The sequence below is a fragment of the Lepidochelys olivacea genome (genome assembly GCF_965140295.1).
Source record: "Lepidochelys olivacea isolate rLepOli2 genome assembly, chromosome: 9".
In the NCBI taxonomy this organism is placed as follows: domain Eukaryota; kingdom Metazoa; phylum Chordata; order Testudines; family Cheloniidae; genus Lepidochelys; species Lepidochelys olivacea.
Genome location: NC_140419.1, coordinates 86,417,080 through 86,437,011, shown reverse-complemented (window position 1 = coordinate 86,437,011; position 19,932 = coordinate 86,417,080). Strand labels below are relative to the sequence as shown.

At 42.3% G+C, this 19,932-nt stretch overlaps 1 long non-coding RNA gene across 1 annotated transcript; it reads left to right on the top strand.

Moving 5' to 3' along the window:
* The first annotated feature begins 1,108 nt into the window (after positions 1–1,108).
* Positions 1,109–14,987, top strand: LOC311525748. Its single transcript, XR_014712855.1, has 2 exons — positions 1,109–1,197; positions 14,786–14,987. It is a non-coding gene; the product is annotated as an uncharacterized lncRNA (long non-coding RNA).
* The last annotated feature ends 4,945 nt before the right edge of the window (positions 14,988–19,932 follow it).

The window sequence follows — 19,932 nt, the reverse complement described above, 5'->3', positions numbered from 1 at the left end:
TATTCTAACAAACATGTTTCCAACTCTCACAATTTTATCAAGTGATTTGTAATATTTGGTGTTTTTCTTAAAGCCCCAGCTGCTGGAATCAAGTGATGTCATGAAAAATTGCAGCTATTATTAAAAAAAAAAAAAAAAGAAAGTTTCTAGCCTACTTGTTGGCAGAGAAAGGCCTGAAAAATGTAACCTGAGTATAACCTAAAGAATCAAACCCTAGAAGGCAATTTAAAAAATACCTTATGATTTTTGAGCCAATCATTATTTTTGCAGACCGACTCATGATTTTTGAATGATTTTGTAATGCTGTGTCAGACAAGAGAACAGCGTACACACACACATCACCATCAGCAGGCTGGGGAAAGAACATGTCAATATGATTTGCTGGAAAAGCATTGTGTACACCTATCGTGAAGTATAAATTAATTAATAACAAAACATAATGATGTTGATAATGAAGTTTACAATTATAACTGATAATAAATGAAAAAAATATATCTTAGTACTACCCAGGTACAATAAGCTTGATGTTCCCACCCTTTCTCCATCAGGCTTAATGGAAGATAGTTGTCAGTTCTTTAAATAAATAAATCTTTTAACAGTGTCACACGTTGAAGTGTGACAAATCTTAATGATCAGGAGGCAGCTCCTTTGAGGCGACAGCTGCTCAGTCCCTTCCAGCTGCTAATTATTTAAAATCCAGTGTTAGAATTAAACATGACACAATGTTGCAATACAGTTTATCAGTGCAATAGTAAGCAACATAAAATATATCTTTATTCCAGCAAATGACAACTAGTCTATCAGAATGCTACCACTCCCAATTCTCTGGTTCTCACATTGGGGCACAAAGAGCAGGCTTGCCATTTCATTCTGGTAATTGCCAACTCCACAGCAACAATATTTCAAACTTTTAAATATTTATTTCAGAATCTAGTGGTTTAATTCTGGTCTCACAGGATCAAAGTGTTATCATCTCGTACTGAATACATTAAGCAATCAGGGGAAAAGCAGCAGCCATTCTTGAGAAAATATTAACTCCTGGGTTGACATTAGATATCTAATTAGTATGTATATGCTTGTGCTTCGTACATCCTGTACCTACGCCACAATCGTACCATTCTGTGCAGATCAGTGGAATGTTAACAGCACGGCTATTGCCACGAAAGGCGATCAGTGAAGGAGTTAAGTATCCCACAGGTAAGAAATTATAAAAAGGACAAAATACTATTCTCTTTTCTCCAATTTGCCATTGTTTTGTATTTTAATATTTACCCTGCAGTTAATTACTGGATGTCTCCATTAAGGCTCTTAACATTTAGACTAAAAGTTCAGCATAAACTCAGGGTCACTGTTTACAGATCGTCAATTCTCCCAGAGCAAGTGGTCTTATTGCTTGGAAGTAACCGTGAATGTTAAAAGGCACAATGCAAGTATAATTAGGAAATGAAATACATAACTCTAAAAATATCCCAGTGATCTATGCATGTAGTCATGGTGTCTGACAAATTCAATTAAATCTGTCATACATCATTCCCCACAGTGTTACTGATAGAGACATAGAAGTATCGAATTTTAATTATTCGGCTAGTATTGATCCCACAACAATCTGGTGAGAATCATTTCAAGCTGTCAGTACTCCCAGGAGACAATAGCTATTATCTAATTATAACTCACACCATGTCATTTGATAAAAGGTTAAGGTTTTCTCTTTTACACATTTTTGCAGTCGGATTCTCATGTATAAATCAGAGACACATGATTGCCTGTAACTTGTAATTATTTCCTTTCCATTGAGCAGCTATTCCGTTAGAAGGATGAACCCATAAGAGTGAATCCTTAGTGTAAGTAGTGTGTTCCTCTGGCTAAAACAAGGGCTAGAGAATCAGAATCTATGGTTTCTATTTCACATTGCCCTTGAGCAAGTATCTGCACCTCTCTGTGCCTCTGATTAGGACAATAATCACAGTACCCACCCTGGTTAAACACTTTGGCCCAGATCCTCAAAGGTGTTTAGGCACCTAACGCCTATTGATGTCAATGGGTGTTATGCACTAACTGCCTTTGAGGATCTAGGCCTTTGAGATCCTAAGAGGAAAGGTGCCATGTGAATGCAAACTGTTATTACTACTTATAAGCTGGCCATTTTTCATTTTCACTCTGTGCCACCCTTCCTCTGACCCTGAATCCTCTCCTCTTCTCACCCCAGACTGAAGAGGGCCAGTAGTGAGGACAGGCAGGTGGCTGGCACTGGCTGCTTTCTCTTCCTCCACTCCATTCATCAAAACACTTAAACACTAGTTTATGTGCTGGCTGCCATCTTGGCTGACAGGCTGGGGACAGAACCTGAGAGAAAAGCAGGAGCTGCTCCAGCTTGAGCTAAACAGCCAAGGCTCCATGGCTGAGGCTGGTAGAGACTCATGGCCTGTGCACAGCAGGCGCACAAGGGGCTCTGTAACACACTCACTCACTGAAGCAGACGAGCCATCCCATTGGCTTCACAGCGTTCTCTCCATTTTTACAGCTAGGGAAGCAGACAGGAAAAGGCACTGCTCCAAAGTGGAGGTTTACAGGAAAGTGGACTAGACTGACTCCCTAGCTCCTGCTTTAGCGAGGGAAACATGTAGCTTAGGCATGGATTCACTTTTAGGCATGTACCTTGCTAACCAAATGATTTCAACTCTGAATGGCTTTTAAAGCTAGGCCCCTGCTTACGTGTTTTGCTGAACTGAGACTTCAGTACCTTCTTGCCAGCACTTCCATACTAACTTTCACACTCACAGACTCCAATGGGTTTACTCGCATGAGTAACTACTCACATGAGTACAAATTGCAGGATTAACTCTCTATGAATCCTGTGGCATTTAGGCGCTATATAAATAGAATGTATTGTTAGAGACATCTGACATTAAAACATTTTTATTTCATTTTAGGTAATAATAATAACATGCCTATATAAAGTTCTGGGTACTCTAACACATAATTATTACCTCAACAATAACCAGCAGCATTAATATAACCATTCAGAAAGGAACTCCATCAGCCAGCTACCTACTAAAAAAGCTCCTTTGCATCCCTTCATCATCTGGGAAGCTTCTCTCAACCTTCTCCAAAAAAATCAAATAATCAGTTTCTTCTGTATGCCTGGAAGGTCACCAAATCTGAGCCATTTTGGACTAGGGGAGTAAATTTCAGTGGAGCTCTCACTGAGAATACTCCATCAGCCAACCCCTCTTTTTAATAACTACGGATATCCGGATCCAGGTCCCCACTGCTGACCACATGATGGCACCAGGAGAGAGGTGCCAGGTCATATATTACTTTATACAACATAACCAACCCCTAAAACTCCACCCAGAGACCAATGGGCAGCTAGCAAAGATCCCAGAGCAAGTAACCAAAAGCAATTCTTTACTCACAATCCAATAGCATATGGCAAACATCACCCCCTGCAGACAGAGGGCACCTGATCATTGCTCGCTAACATACAGTTTCTTAGAAATTGCAGTGATGGACTGTAACAAATGTACCATTCAGTGCCATTCTGGGAGTCCCCTTTTTTCCCTTGAAGTTTATGATTCAGAAATAAGGATAAAATAAATGATCAGCAACAAATGGCCTAAACTGAGACCATGAAATCCAAAAGGGGAAGTTACATATTTAGAAAACTGTAGCTAGCCTCCTCTAGATCTGAACTGTATCCGATTTTAAAATATCGCTACCAATTCAAGGACAATTTAGAGACCAATGAAATTTTCCAGCCGAAACAAGAGACATGCTAGAAAATCAGGCTCAGATGAGAAATATGCACATGAAAGATATATCACTTGTCACTCATTGGGGCCTGTAATGTTGGCTGAGTGGGCTATGGGATTCACTTTATTCCATTCAAGGATATTTGTATATGCAGTTACTTGTAATCGAGACCACTAAAAAGTGGAAATTCTCCACAAGGAAGGACTTCTGAGACTCCTCAGAGAGACTGCATTACAATCAAACATTCCCTGGATGTTTCCTGCACTGAAGAATCTCAAGAGGGAAAAAAAAGATCCTTTCAGGCAATAGCCAGTGGTGAACCCTTAGGTTAATATTGAAGTTAATCATTTCTTAGACGGAGCATTAGCAGGGAGATTCTGCAGAGGTTAAACTACAGCACCATGAGCCTTAAGCACTGCATACACTACCATTTATGTGGGCAGAACTTATGTCACTCCAGGTGTGAATAAACTCCCCCCCTCCGAGCAACATAAGTTACACCAACATTAGCACCGGGGGTCAGCGGTATGTCGGCAGGAGAGCTTCTCCCTCTGACATAGCTTCTGCCACTCATGGAGGTGGTTTTATTGTGCTGACGGCATAGAGCTTCTTCACCAGACGCACTGCAGCACGGTATATGTAGACATGCCCTAAATTTCCAAAAGCAACTAGTGATTTAGGGTGATTTGGGTTAGGGGTGTCCCGTCCGAGAAAGTTTTTAGAAAGTGTTGAGCACCTGCTGTCTGAAAATCAAGTACCTTTAAGGGGTTTCATGATGGGTGCCCCAGAATTGAGGCACCTAACAAGCACCAGTTGATTTTGAAAATGTAGGCCTAGGTTTCATCCTATTCCCGTTCTTCTACTGATCTACCATGTGTCCTTCGACAAATCACTCTACCTTTTTGTGTCTGCCCATCTGTAAAAGAGAGATGCTAATACCTCAAGGAGCTGTTGTGAAAATTAATGTTCCTGAAGCACTTTTCTTCCACCTTCCAAGTTCAAATGTAACATGGAAATGAAGGCAGGCTACTTTTTAAATCCAGATTTATGGGCCAGCCCTCAAAACTCCCATGGCAACCTTGGCAAGTAGGGTTGAGTCCTGGGCTGCCTTTTTCATCCTTCATGTCAATTAATTATGTTTCTTACCAGCAGTCTCTCATGTTACTTTGAACTATCTTTCCCCCTCCCTAACTATTTCAGTTCTTAATATTATTTTTTAAAATTGTCTCACTTTTTTTCTCCTTTCAATTTGTTCATCATCACCTTTTCAAAAAGTTCCATCCTCTGATAGCCAGTATTCTCTGGCTGATTTAAAGTAAGACTGGGCAAATACTGGGATGGAGAGCCCTGGAGACTGAGTTTCTTTGTTTACAGAACGCTAAAACATGAGCCACAGTTCTAAGCTTTTCCTCATCCCCAAACTAGATGGGCAACCTCTAGGCATGGGAGTCTTCATTCCCAACCGACCATTCATGACTTGTCTTCTCTCCTCAAAGTTTTCCATTTATGATGAGGACACTAGTCCGCTAGGAGCTAGATGAACTAAGCACTACATAGAGCTATCAGCTGATTAAAAAAAAATACAGCCATTTTTCAAATCCGAATCAGCTTGAGAGACAAAAGACAGTACGTCCCATCACCACTGCCTTGAGCCACCTAGCCCTTCCACAGCAGTCCCCTTTTCATTCTTCATTCCAGATATATTCCCTTCTATGGGGCCCTTTCTTTTCCTTTATTTCCTGTTTTAAATCCTTATGTGTGTAGCACTCCTCTCTCTCTTTGACACTGCCAGCCAGATACATCATCTGTGACCCAAAGAAGTGGAGGGGCTGCTCTGACACATAGTCTCTAGCCTCAGTTCCATACTTCAACATTTCAAATGCTCATGAATGACACAAATAAATAAGCAATAATTGCAGGTTAATATCGGTTGGATGTAGATTTAGGAGTAAAAGGAAGGTTCTGCCTAGTAATGTCCGAGAGACAGTGGAGAGGTTGAACAGTAGCAGCAGAACAGAAAACATCATGCTAGTTTTAAAAACAACTTTTTAATCAAAGAAACCCAAACTTTAAGCTCTCTGAATATTTCTAAATCTGAGGACCTGAGTGGTTGGAAAAGGTTATAAATTTAAGGGCTTAAATTATCCCAACCAAGCAATTACCTTTCAAAGGCACTTAAAAAACAGCAGGTCTAGTTATGGCAGCTCACAGGTGTGCATAAAATCTGCATCTAACCAAAGGTAAAAAATAAGAGCGCAATTAAATAAGGACTGTAAAATGTTTGGCGGAGAGAACTTTCCCCGAGATAAGCTATCAATCACATCCCACATCATATATGAACATGACATCAGATCCATGTAAAAGATAACACATTTTTTGTCAGGCAAACACTTGACATTATATGTCATGTAACTAATAGTTCTACTTCAATTTTTTCCTCTAATTTGAACTACTAGCCAGCATATGGATTTTAATACTTCTCTATTATGTCATTGTTCACTAAAAATGCAATGTCAATCTCTGTGTCTAGATGACTTAGGGATTGGTAATGGGCTATGAGATAGACTTCTAAATGGTATGTGGCAGTGGGATAACCTATGGCAAATGTGCCAGGGAGACACTAAGTACCCTGAGGGACACTAGGTGCAATGACAGGAAGTCAGCCTCAACACCAGAAGGCTGTGGGTTTGAATCACTGGTTTTCCTCCTGGTAGTTTCTCCATCATTGGAAGTCTTACACACCCAGAGTGGATGTTTTTCTAGAACAAATGCTTTGTTTCCACTGCAAGTTATCAGGATCAATGCAAGGATCACTGGGTGAAGCATTGGTAATGCAGAATACAAAACTAGATAGTTCCTTCTGACCTTAAAATACTGAGATCTATAAATGGTATACTGCAAAGCTGATCAGGAAATTATTTTTCCCCTACCAAACATGTAGATGGAAATGATTGTTCATTTTCATCACAAATTTTCTTCAGAATCTCTAGGTTTTTGAAAACCTGAACATTTTTGATTCAAAGGGGAATCATCAAAAAGTCATTTCCCACTGAGATAACATTTCAGTAGAAAATTTACTCCCAGCCCCTAGTATATAGTAATGGCATGCACTTATAACGGTGTGTGAAAATGGAACATACTTCTGAATACTGGTGCAAATTTATCCTAGGATGCTACCCTATTGCCAAGTAGTCAGAGCAGCAGGAGGAGAGTACAAGGGAAAATAAGAGCTATGTGGGAGGTGGGAAATTGAACGTCAGGGCCTCACTCCAGGGAGCTCGAGAGGGAGGCAATCCATTGCATAAACTGCAACTTTAAACAAAAATAAAAGCATTCATGGATAAACAAGATTTCCCTGTTCACTGCAGGGTGGCAGGAGAAGGTTAGGAACATTTACCATTTGAATTTCTGAGCAACCAGCCCCATCATCCTTGATACGACACTTCTCACTCTGCCTTGGAAGGAAAAGGGGTGTTCTCGTGTTTACCTCACCTCTAGTATTACAAGTGAAAGATGCCTAAATAGAACACAGCTTCACAATTGCACACTGGGGATGATGCACTCCAGAGTGCAGTGTTTGCAGTCCAGCAGGAGATCATTGTCAAATCACTTTGACCATTTTAGAAATCAAATCTAAAATTTAGGAGTCCCCATTAGTAACAAGCAAAACAAAGAGGTTTAGAGTAAGAACAATCTTTCTCTGGACTCAGACTAGCCTAAGGTTTTATAGATCAGATCAGGGTACTGATATTACAGCTAGGCAAAACCTTTACCAGGAAGCCAAAATTCACTATGCTTGAGGATTCATTCCAAATTCAAAACCATCTACAGTATCGATATTAGCATGTAGCAGTGGCCTCTGTCTCTGCTCAAGTCCGTGTGCTGAACAGTTCTGTAAGGTTTGTGGAGCTATTGACAGAACCAGGGCCCGGTTTCTAGCAATCTGAGCCAAATCATTCTTTCTAAGCAGAGCAGAACAAGCTTTGGAAGAGACTCTCAGCCAGCAGCTCCAGATGGGGGTTGCCTTTAGAAGTCAAAGGGAGACTCAAATGATGTGAATGCAAATTCTCCATACTCAAAACTCGAGAAATGTTACATAGCCCCCGGTGAACTGCCAGGGTGGAGTTTCCCTCAGAACTAAGACTGGGCCAGCCCTACTCCCAGTGGGAAGCTGGGGCGGCTGAACTGTGAGAGTTGGCGATGCATCATAACCATGGCAGCAGCTTTGCTCTATTGCTAGTCTCTGTACAATATCTGGGGAGCTCCCTCCTCCCTCCAGTAGCTACAACTGAGCTGATATGAAGCTGTAACAGAGCCAGGAAAAAATGTAAATAAGGACTAAGAAACCACAACTTAAAAATGCTAGATAGGATGCTCACTCCATATCGTTGTGTACAGTCAAGTGTGAGCTTTGACTCAGCCTCAGTCATGCACTTAAAAACACATGACTGCAGCTTTTACACAGACTAGTAGGCAGCTGCAGTCTGCTCCTTCAACAGCCTCTCCTGTTGTTGGAAGATTCTCTGCTGATTCTCCATAGCCCTCCTGTTGGCCCCTCCACTTCTGCCATGATGCCCCCACCCCATCCCACCAGGGCTCTGAAGTGCTTCTTTAGGACTCCTGCAGTCCTCTCTTCTGCTTCCCTCCCACTGGACCATCTGCATTGTTTTGGCATCTGGGAACCTTTTAATGAAGTTTATATATTGTGAGAAGATTTAGTATCAGGCTGGGGAGAGGTTACTGGTGGAGTTCCTCTTGGGACCAAGCTTATTTAACATTTTCATTAAATGACCTTGGCACACAAAGTGGAAGTGTGCTAATAAAATACATAGTTGGTAGGTATTGCCAGTACAGAGGAGGACCAGAATATCATACAAGAAGACTTGGATGACCTTGAAAACTGGAGTAATAGAAATGGGATGAAATTCAATAGTGCAAAATGTAAGGTCATGCATTTAGGGACTAACAACAAGAATTTTTGCTATAAACTGGGGACATATCAGTTGAAGCGACAGAGCAGGAGAAAGACCTGGCCGTATTGGTTGATCACAGGTGACTATGAGCTGCCAAAGTGATGTGGCCATGAAGAAGGCTAATGCAATCCTAAAATGAGATATTTCCAGTAGAGGTAAGGAAATGTTATCATCATTATACAAGGCACTGGTGAGACCTCATCTGGAATACTGTGTGCAGTTCTGGTGTCCCATGTTTAAGAAAGATGAATTCAAACTGGAACAAGTACAGAGAAGGGCTATTGGGATGATCAGAGGAATAGAAAACCTACCTTATAAGAGGAGACTCAAATCGCTTGGCTTGTTTAACTTAATAAAACGAAGGCTGAGGGGAAATATGATTGCTCTCTATAAATACATCATAAGGATTAATACTAGGGAGGAAGAGGAGTTATTTAAATTAGAGCAAATGTTGACACACAAACAAATGGATATAATATGGCCATCAACAAGTTTAGGATTGAAATTAGACCAAAGTTTCTAACCATCAGAGGAGTGAAGTTCTGGAACAGCCTGTCAAGGAGAGCAGTGGGGGAAAAAAACTAACTGGATTCAAGGCTAAGCTTGAGAAGTGTATGGTATGATGAGACTGCCTACAATGGCATGTAGCTGATCTGCAACTTCTAGTAGCAAATATCCCCAGATATTGGGGAGGGCTCTGAGTTACTACAGTGAATTCTTTCCCAAGTGTCTGGCTGGTGGATCTTGCAGACATGCTAAGGGTCTAACTGATAACCATATTTGGGGTCAGGAGGGAATTTTCCCCCAGGTCAGCTTGGCAGAGACTGGGGGCGGGGGTGTTCCTTCTTCTGCAGCATATGGCACAGGTCACTTGCAGGTTTAAACTAATGTAAATAATGGATTCTTTGTAACTTGAAGTATTGAAAACATGATTTGAGAACTTCAGTAACTCAGCCAGAGGTTAGGGGTCTATTACAGGAGTGGGTGTGTGAAGTTCTGTGGCCTGAGATATGCAGGAGGTCAGACTAGATGACCATGCTACGGGAATGACTTTTGTTTCTCTCTCTTTTTTTCCAAGATACTTTCTATAAGTTCTTTGTGTATCCTCTTTGCGCTTGTTCTTCCTGCCCACCATACCTTAACACAAGAAACTCAGTACATTATTGCTTTTTGCACCTGCTTCTCTCAATTTTGCCCTCGTTCTTTGAGGGTGCATGAAATAATTTGGGTGTTTTAAACTGGAGCACTTTTTTCATTAAAATAAGATATTAATGTGAGGAAGTATCAGAGGGGTAGCCCTGTTAGTCTATATCCATAAAAACAATGAGGAGTCCGGTGGCACCTTAAAGACTAACAGATTTATTTGGGCATATGCTTATGCCCAAATAAATCTGTTAGTCTTTAATGTGAGGAAGTGAGGGTTTCCCTTGCACTCCATCCTCTCTGTGTCCCAGATGTAAGCAAATCATTCATTTCTAGCACTGTGCCTCAATCCCACAGCGCCATCTTCCATGATCCTCAATTTCCATTCCCAGTGACATTATTTATTGGACTACAGGACTAGACATATTCCTAGAGGAAATTCATGGCGCACGGGGGGGGGGGCGAAGTTTCTTCTATCTCCTTCCCATCCCTCCCCAAGAGATTCTTGCTTCTCATCCCTCTTCCGCACAAGACTCCTACAGAAACATTCACTTGTTCCCACTGCTCCCAGCCCCGAACTTGGAAGCTACCACAGTTGGAGAGTGCTGTGTGCCGGCGTTCTAGAACCTAGAACTGGTTCTACTGTCCCAGACATGTGGCCCTTCTGTCCGCTGCAGATAACTTCCTCAGCCAATTTTGCTACAACCCTGCCTCCCCAACCTTTTCTCACAGACCTAGCCCCAGTCTTCAGGACATGCTCTCCTCCTCAGGGAGTCACAGCCATGCCATCCAAGTTAAGGGACAGCCAATGTTCCAGTCACCCCAGAATCCTCCGTGACTGATGATCCATTTTGCTCCACTTTCAAGGTGAAGAATTGGCTCCTTCCCATTTTCTCAACCCTCTCCACAGAGGGAAATGAAGAGCCACTGCCTTTATCATTCTTATTCCGATCTGAAACCTTTCCAATAGACAGGCAAAGGGACAGCCACACATGCACAAAACTAATCAGCTTTTGCCATGTGATGGAGTGTCACTGTTGTGGCATTCCCTGATCATCCAAGCTTATTAGTTTTCTGAATATGACTGCCACAAATTTACATCTATCAGCAGCTGTCTGGAGATATAAAGCATTCTGTTATGTGAAGACTCTCCATCAATGGAGGCCATTCTTAATGGGGAGAAAAGAATTTGTTAGTTCACTGCTAACTTTGCTAGGCAGGTCTTGTCAGATTTATCTTCTTAATCTATTACACAGACTGAAAATATGGCTGTGGTTTTTCACTGAACTGTCATAGAACCGATAAGCAGCATATTAGCAATGACTGTACTAAATGGTTTTCTGGATCTTATATACATCGCATGGGATTTTTTTTTATCTGAGTTAAATTATATTTTATTACATGCCAGTGAAATAAAGTAAGTGCCTGTGCAGAGATAGACTCATAGAATAACAGAGTTGGAAGGGATCTCTGGAGGCCATCTAGTCCAACCCCCTACCCAGAGCAGGACTAATCCCAACTAAATCATCCCAGACAGGGCTTTGTCAAGCCTGACCTTAAAAACTTCTAAGGAAGGAGATTCCACCACCTCCCTAGGTAACGAATTCCAGTGTTTCACCACCCTCCTAGTGAAAAAGTTTTTCCTAATATCCAACCTAAACCTCCCCCACTGCAACTTGAGACCATTACTCCTCGTTCTGTCATCTGCTATCACTGAGAACAGTCTAGAGCCATCCTCTTTGGATCCATCTTTCAGGTAGTTAAAAGCAGCTATCAAATCCCCTCTCCTTCTTCTCTTCTGAAGACTAAACATCCCCAGTTCCCTCAGCCTCTCCTCATAAGTCATGTGTTCCAGTCCCCTAATCATTTTTGTTGCCCTTCGCTGGACTCTCTCCAATTTCTCCACATCCTTCTTGTAGTGTGGGGCCCAAAACTGGACACAGTACTCCAGATGAGGCCTCACCAATGTCAAATAGAGGGGAACGATCACATCCCTTGATCTGCTGGCAATGCCCCTACTTATACACCCCAAAATGCCATTGGCCTTCTTGGCAACAAGGGCACACTGTTGACTCATATCCAGCTTCTTGTCCACTGTCACCCCAAGGTCCTTCTCTGCAGAACTGCTGCCTAGCCATTCGGTCCCTAGTCTGTAGCGGTGCATTGGATTCTTCCGTCCTAAGTGCAGGACTCTGCACTTGTCCTTGTTGAACCTCATTAGATTTCTTTTGGCCCAATCCTCCAATTTGTCTAGGTCCCTCTGTATCCTATCCCTACCCTCCAGCGTATCTGCCACTCCTCCCAGTTTAGTGTCATCCGCAAACTTGCTGAGGGTGCAATCCACACCATCCTCCAGATCATTAATGAAGATATTGAACAAAACCAGCCCCAGGACCGACCCTTGGGGCACTCCACTAGATACCGGCTGCCAACTAGACATGGAGCCATTGATCACTACCCGTTGAGCCCGACAATCTAGCCAACTTTCTACCCATGTTGTAGTGCATCCATCCAGCCCATACTTCCTTAACTTGCTGACAAGAATACTGTGGGAGACAGTGTCAAAAGCTTCGCTAAAGTCGAGGAATAACACGTCCACTGCGTTCCCTTCATCCTCAGAACCGGTTATCTCATCATAGAAGGCAATTAGATTAGTCAGGCATGACTTTCTCTTAGTGAATCCATGAAGTACCAATAGCCTGAGTTGGGGTAGGAAATTTAGGAAGAAATAGTTCAGCGCTGCTCTATTCTTCTATTGTTCTTTTACCCTCACTGCTATCAAGGGCTCTCTCTCTTAAAGCCCATAGCATTGAATAAGGGAGACTGAGCCAAAAAGAGTTTTGTGGCAGCAGCACATAGCATCGCCAAGTAGAAGATCTAGATTTAGGATTAGACTCTGGAGTTTCTCTTTGGACTAGTGGAGGTGACATGAGCTAGTCCATCAGAGAAGCGTGCTGGTACCCCCTATGCCAGTCTATGGAATGGCAGAGGCTTCAAAAACTGTCCACAACTCTCCCAGTGGAGTTAGAGATCCTCCTCCAGCCACCAAGGAGAGGAGTCTGTGGCTCAGCAAGGCAAGGTTTAGTTCCCTGCCAATTATGTGGAGTTTAAACAGAAAAGCTCTCAGCTATGTGATAAGGTATTCATCATTCTCTGCATTATTTATTCATCTTGTGAAAGGAACACCTACGAGGGGTTTTCTTTTACGTTTACATCTTTGAGAGATGAAAATCCTCTTTAAAGAAATGGATGCTTCTTTTTATTCTCAAACTCTTATCTCTGTCCTCTGAGTGAGGCAGCTGGCCTTGTCTCTTTTTCACTCTTGCTAGTCAGTTTCCCCATTCCTTCCCCTTAGCAGTTGTATTGGAAAAATCCATCCTTATTCACAGGATTAATTTACTGGAATGCAAAAATCACTTGGTCATGAGAGTGCAAAGTGGGCACAACCTGCATGGCTATTGCCATGCACCGGGGCCTCTTTGTAAAGATGTATTGTATTCTCATTCTGATTTCTCACAGTGAAACTGCTTTGGACACTTCTGAACATTTGTGAAAGAATTTTCCTCTTTCCTGGCATACCCTTTCATATACCCTTCCTGCTCCAGTCAACACCTGTACATCAGGCGTCTCACCTGTGTTTTTATTGTATTAAGAACCTGATTGTGCACACACACAGGTCACACTAATGTACATGTATAGTTGCCACAACTGTTCATGCAAAGCAGGCATTTGTACATGCTAATGGATCGTTATGGATCCAACTGTCAAATAATAAACAAATGATAATCACTGCCCCATTTGCAGGCACAATTTTGCACAGAATGTTTTCAAAATCAGGCTCAAAAGGTTTGCTTGGGAGCTTCAGGACTAACTTATCCAGAGTTTTATATTGTTGATTTAATCCTGCTCTATTTTACCCTCTTGATATTCCCAGTCTCCTCTCACTCAAGTTATTACCTTCTGCCACAAGGTGCCACAAGTACTCCTTTTCTTTTTGCGAATACAGACTAACACGGCTGTTACTCTGAAACCTGCCAGGAGAGAGAGACTGATACCTATTCCATCACATGAATCAGCAAACAGAAAGCACTACCTGAACATTCAGACTGGCAACTTCCCGAAAGAGATTAATCTTGGCAAGTGTGCTTGGCCTCCTGCCACTTTATAATCCTGCGTAATAACCCCCCTGTGGGGTCCCTCCTTTTGCCACCCCTTCCTTTGCTATCTCTCCCTCCCCTCCAAATTAGGGTGGCTAGTTAGTGTAATTGTGCTCAACAAGAAGAGGGAAATAGCCGCCCTTTACTTTCAGCTCAGGTCAGCTAATTCTCATGGCATCAGGCAATTTTCAGAGAAAATGTCATATGCAAATTGTATCAGCCAGGAAGAGGTGTGAGTGCATTATCACCACCTGCACATGCTGCCTGCAAACCACAATAATGGGGTAGCAATGGGAGGGGTGGGACCAGAGGGTCCATTAGAAACCATTTCAGCGTCTCCTAGCATGCAAAATGAAGCTGCACAATGAAATTCATCTTCTTGCTAATTTGTTCAGAGAGAATAGGACCACAGGACAAAGATTAGAAGCTTCATAAAAAGACATCATAACTGGCAATGTAGCAACTGTAATAAATAGCATCTGCAAAGAGTAACTGACAGTTGACCTATTTTTCCCAATTACTTGCACATTTCCAAATGATTGTTCCTAGTTAAAGGCACATTTGGAATCCTGTGTTAAATTTAGGTGAAATAATGTATTGATTGCAAAGCACAATGTGTTAATATGTCATAACAACATGTAAGATTGAGTCAGACATTTATAAAAATAAAGCACTTTACAGATTAAAAAACATCTGTTTGAATTTTCTAATGTTGCTTTTTTTTTTTCTTTTTTTTTCTTTTTTTTTTACCATTGCCAGATATCCTCTGGGTTCCTCTGAAACATGGAAAAGATCATAACTGAACACATCAACCATCCATACAGTTGAATAAATTATGATGAATAGTGACCAATACTTCAGTGAAAAGAGTGGAACCTCCATAATGGAATTTGATTGTGAATTAACAATATCAAACAATGAAATATCTAAGTATTAAAAATAATTATTAGTACTCAGATAATTCAGTGATGGGCGACAATATAAGAACCTGGAGGTGATCAATAATTATTTGTATTACAATAGCACCTAGAGGGACTCTGCTACGTTCGGCAGTGAACATGTACATCATAAGAGACATTCCCTTCCCCCAAGAATGTACATTCTACACAGATAAGATAGACAAAGAGTAGGAGAAAGGAAGGATTGTTATTTCTATTTCCTAGATATTCAGCAGTTATCTGACCATTATAATAAAAACAGACCTACTTTTAATTGATAACAAGAAACCAAAAATAAACCACAAAAATTAAGTCTGCTGTTACATGGGACATTACAATGGTACACAACACTTTTGACTTTTTTTTTTTTGTTTCAAAGTTCTTTTACAATAATAGAAAAGTAAGACTATCCCCAATTTACAGATGGTAAATCTGAGGCACAGAGAAGGTTTTGTGACTTGCCTGTTTTCACACAGTGAGAAAATAATAAAGCCATAAACTGAAGTCAAGTCTCCTGCCTTTCCACTCCAGCACTGTATCCAGTGTGCCATGCTTTCTCTCACATTAGATTATAAGCTCTTTGGGGCAGGGCCCATCTTTCTGTTTGGTGTTTGTACAATGCCTAGCACAATGGGATCCTGGTCTATGACTTGGGCTAACTAGGCACTTCAAGCAATCAATAAAAATAATAATTAATAATAAAAATAAGGCAATAAGGAGACCTATGAATATACATAAAAGAAGAAGTTGCCCTAAGTAAGAGTGGATAAAGAAAAACATTTACAACCTAGGAATAAACAGCTCTTACACTGAAGTAGCATTCTATAATCCAATTACCGTATCATGCCGTGGCGAGGATATTGGGCCTACAGTCTCTACCATAATCCCAAGCAGGATCCCAAATAGCATTTGGCTCTACATCTGGGGTCTTCTCGCTCCGGGCCTTCGGCAGCACTTCAGCGGCAGGTCTTTCACTCGCTCCAGGCCTTCAGCGGCACTTCGGCGGCAGGTCTTTCACCCGCTCCGGGCCTTCGGCGGCACTTTGGCGGCAGGTCCTTCAGTGCCACCGAAGACCTGGAGCGACTGAAGGAACCGGTTCTTCAGCTTCTGGCAGCTCATCACTGCGTGCAAGGAGTGCTTTCTTAAAAGCTGAACATGACTTTTCTTCAAACTAAACCCAGGCTCTGTATGCTAAGCACATGAGGCTTGGTCCTTATCTCAAACACACTGTAATGCCCGTGCAGACTCTTTCTTCAGGCTATATGTTAAAGTAAACTATTGTGCTATGTTTAAAAACCACCAGATGTATTCTCTGCAAAGTCTTTTAAAACTTCAGAGCAAGAGGAGTCTGTTTTTTTTCTAAAAGATAATGGATGAGATGTTAAAAGGGGACACATAATACCCAGAATATATTTGTCCAGGAAGCTGGTTGGTTCATTTGAATATTTGCACAGCTTCAGTGGCAAAGCTCCTTCAGTGTTTTTTCTGCATTTTCAGATCAGAAGCAAAACACCAAGTATTTCAACAGCCTACAAACACAGCAAATAAACCTAGTACCCAGAGGACTTCAGATTTATTTCACACACACAGAGAGAGAGAGAGAGAGAGAGAACAGAAAAAAGTTTAGAACCTTTAGTCTTTTTTCCGGGGGCGGGGGGGCAGTTGGTAATTGACTAAGGGAATATTTTTGTAACATTACATACCATATTGCTGCAGTTGAACAAAAGAGCATGGCCCCATGAAGGATGCCATGTGGCTAGTCATCAGCCAAAAATGCCTAATGACCACAACACTTACCATTCTGGTGAAGTTCTTCTAACAGTATGCCACATTAATGCAGTCAATGGACTTAACAGCCACAGGTACATTTAGCTCAATATTCAATAGACTCATCTAATCGTTATGACGTGCCATGGATTTTCCCCCTGCCAACTTTCTGAATAAATTAATAAGAAAAATGGCTCTTTCCCACCAATCTGAGATCCCTAATGGTATGAGATGTGCTATGGTATATCCTGAAGCCTAGAGTAAAAACAGGGAAATGAGAGTGCATTTATATGAAGCGAACTTTCCCCTGTGTGATGTGTTAGATATACAACTCATGGGGGTGTGGAGAGAGGTTATGGAGGAGGTCCCAGCAGCTAGTCCTCACAGCAGAGCTGTGGGTTGTTCCCCCCAGTTTCAAAGCAGAATTTCTGAAACTCTGGGGAGTTTGCTTTTGAAAGAGTAAAACCAGTGGGAAGTATTTCCGTTTGAAAACTCCTAGAAGATATGGATAAAAAGCAAAGGAAGTTTTGGTTGGGCAAAGCTCAGGGTAGGATGGGTTCAGGCCTGACTTTTCCTTCTCCATCCCCCTACAAAGTGTGGGGAGGGATGTATGTTGGGTGGAAGGAAACAGAAGAGCAATATGAATGGTTCTGATTTGCACCCTCCCTCACTTCTGATTACATTTAAATCACTGAGGGCCAGATTGCCCACTTCCAGCTAACCCTCAGTAAGGGCTATAAGGAAGGAATCGTTTTAGAGGCAAATTTCCTTCTCTGCTACACCCTGCTCCTAGGGGGAAGTAGTCTGGCCTCCAGGGCTGGCCCAGCTTGCACACTGGAGTTGGAGCTGAGACTACGCCCATTTGCGACTTCCCCTCTACCCACTCCCTGCCCATTAGTGCAGAGGTGAGAAATAACAAGCATGGGGCCCTTGCTTTCCACCCTGCACTTCTAGCTCTGATGCGAGAAGGCTGGTGGTGGGTGTTTTGGGAGGAGGGGACAGTCTCTTACTTCCTCTTATGCCCCTGCACAGCCACTTAGGGCTGCCCCGTGACTAGGTGTGAGAGTTCTACTAAAGTTAACAGAAGTGTTGATGGCACAAATTGTTTCCTTTCATAGATATTAAAAAAGGTTACATCAGTTATGAGCTACACCATCATTTATGCGTTGCATATTCATTGCCGAAAAGTTACGTCACTGATTTCTTCTCTTAAGTTGTGTTAGAGTTTTACATATCGCCAGGTGCTTTAGGAAACAACGCAGGTTAAAGAGCTTAAAGCAATATTTATGTCTAGCAGAAGCCTTTATTCTAATGGTAGAGACATGCATTTTTTAACCTTTTAAACTATACGTGCTGCAGCTGATTAGATATCTAATTACACTTTCACTTCGGGCAGTCAGAAAATGCTCTAAAACTCGTCTATCAAAGTGATATAGTGGAGAAGAACAGACAAGTGCAATAAGGGGTATCCAGACGTGCAATAGCAGCAAATGAAAGAACGGTAGCAGCTACGCAGCCTGAATTCATCAGTGTCTCTGTGCATTTGGATGGGCAGACTGTAGCGTGGCCTCTTTGATAGGAAGTGGCAATGTACTTTTTCATTATGAGGCCCCCAATAATACCCATTTGTCACAAACCTGGGCAGACAGCAGGGAATCCACCTGGGAGACCAAAGAGGGTGGTGAGTGAGATGCACAGATTTGATGACCTGCTGAGCCACCATCTTTCAAACTCCTCTGTAAGAGTGGACACTCTTGCATTATTTCTGCTGAGATCAAAGCAATTTAACATGTAGGAGGGAACAGGCAGTGAGTTCACATGGCCTGAACTTCCACTGATTTCAGTGGACGTTTTACCTGAGTAACAGATGTAGGTTCTTCAAGCCAATGAGGTGTAGCAAGGAAGAATGCTATGTGTCTACTTTCTTGCTGTTGCTATAGAAGAGCCTGATGGAGACAGGGATCCAGGCCCCTTTCTCATGGGTGTGTTCTAAGAGGGCTGTTTGTGTATGCAGCCACCTTCTGGGTGACAGCAGTCTAGCAAAGCAGACTGGTGCCAAAATTACAAAAAAACCAATCACCAAGGCATACCACAAGGATCATCCATTGGTTAGAGCACTAGCCTGGCACCAAAAGTCCTTGGTTCAATTCTCAGCTACTTCACAGACTTCTTATGTGACCCTAGTCGAGTCATTTAGTCTCTCTGTGCCTCACCTGTGAAAGGAGGAAGTAGCACTTCCCTATCTCACAGGGGTGTTTGTGAGGATAAATAATTACAGACTGTGAGGTGCTCAGACACTGTGGCAACGGGAGGTCATATAAACACATAAAATAAGCTCCATTAACCAGATTGCCCATTGGTATGGAAGAGTTTGTGTTTGCTCAGATGCTGGCTGCTCAGCATCCCTGTTTAGGAATAGAATTATTATATTTTCTAACACTATATACTAAGTTCCCCCATTTAAAAATATTGTAAACTCATTATTTTTAATTATTCTGTTTACTCTGAGATCAAAAATAATTACTGTTGCTCCAGTCACTCATCATTACTGCAGAGAGCATTCAACAAGCAAGTCACAACAGTAGCACTCAGCAAACAAAAAGAAAGGCATGCAGTGGGCAGTGTGTGTGTGTGTGGTTCCCCCCTCCCCCCACGACTTGGCTTTGTTATTCACTGGTGTCTTCTGCAGGAAAAAACAAGATACTCTACATCAAAAGTTCCTTTCTTAAGTGTCTGTGCTGGATCTGCTGTTCCTATTTGGCTTCCCCAGACTGGGACAGCAGCGTTAATATTCTGCCTGCTAGGCCCGTGAGTCACCCTAGGGAGGGAAGGCGGAATCACACTTGGATGAGACAGCCCCAACCTGAGTAGGAAAAGCTGCTCATAAAAATGATCTGAATGGGCAACTTTTGCACTGTTTGCAATGGAACCACATGTGCTGCCAACCGGTAGCAGACAGAGAGGGAAAGGGATAGGGATATGGCTAGGGGCTAGCGACTTGGGTCATGCTGTTGTCATAGGATTAGGCACTGCAGCCACTGTCTGCCAGCTGTTAGAGTGTAGGGCAGGGATCGGCAACCTTTGGTACATGGCCCACCAGGGAAAACTGCTGACTAGCCAAGACGGTTTGTTTACCTGCAGTGTCTGCATGTTCAGCCGATCGCAGCTCCCACTGGCTGCAGTTCGCCGTGCCAGGCCAAT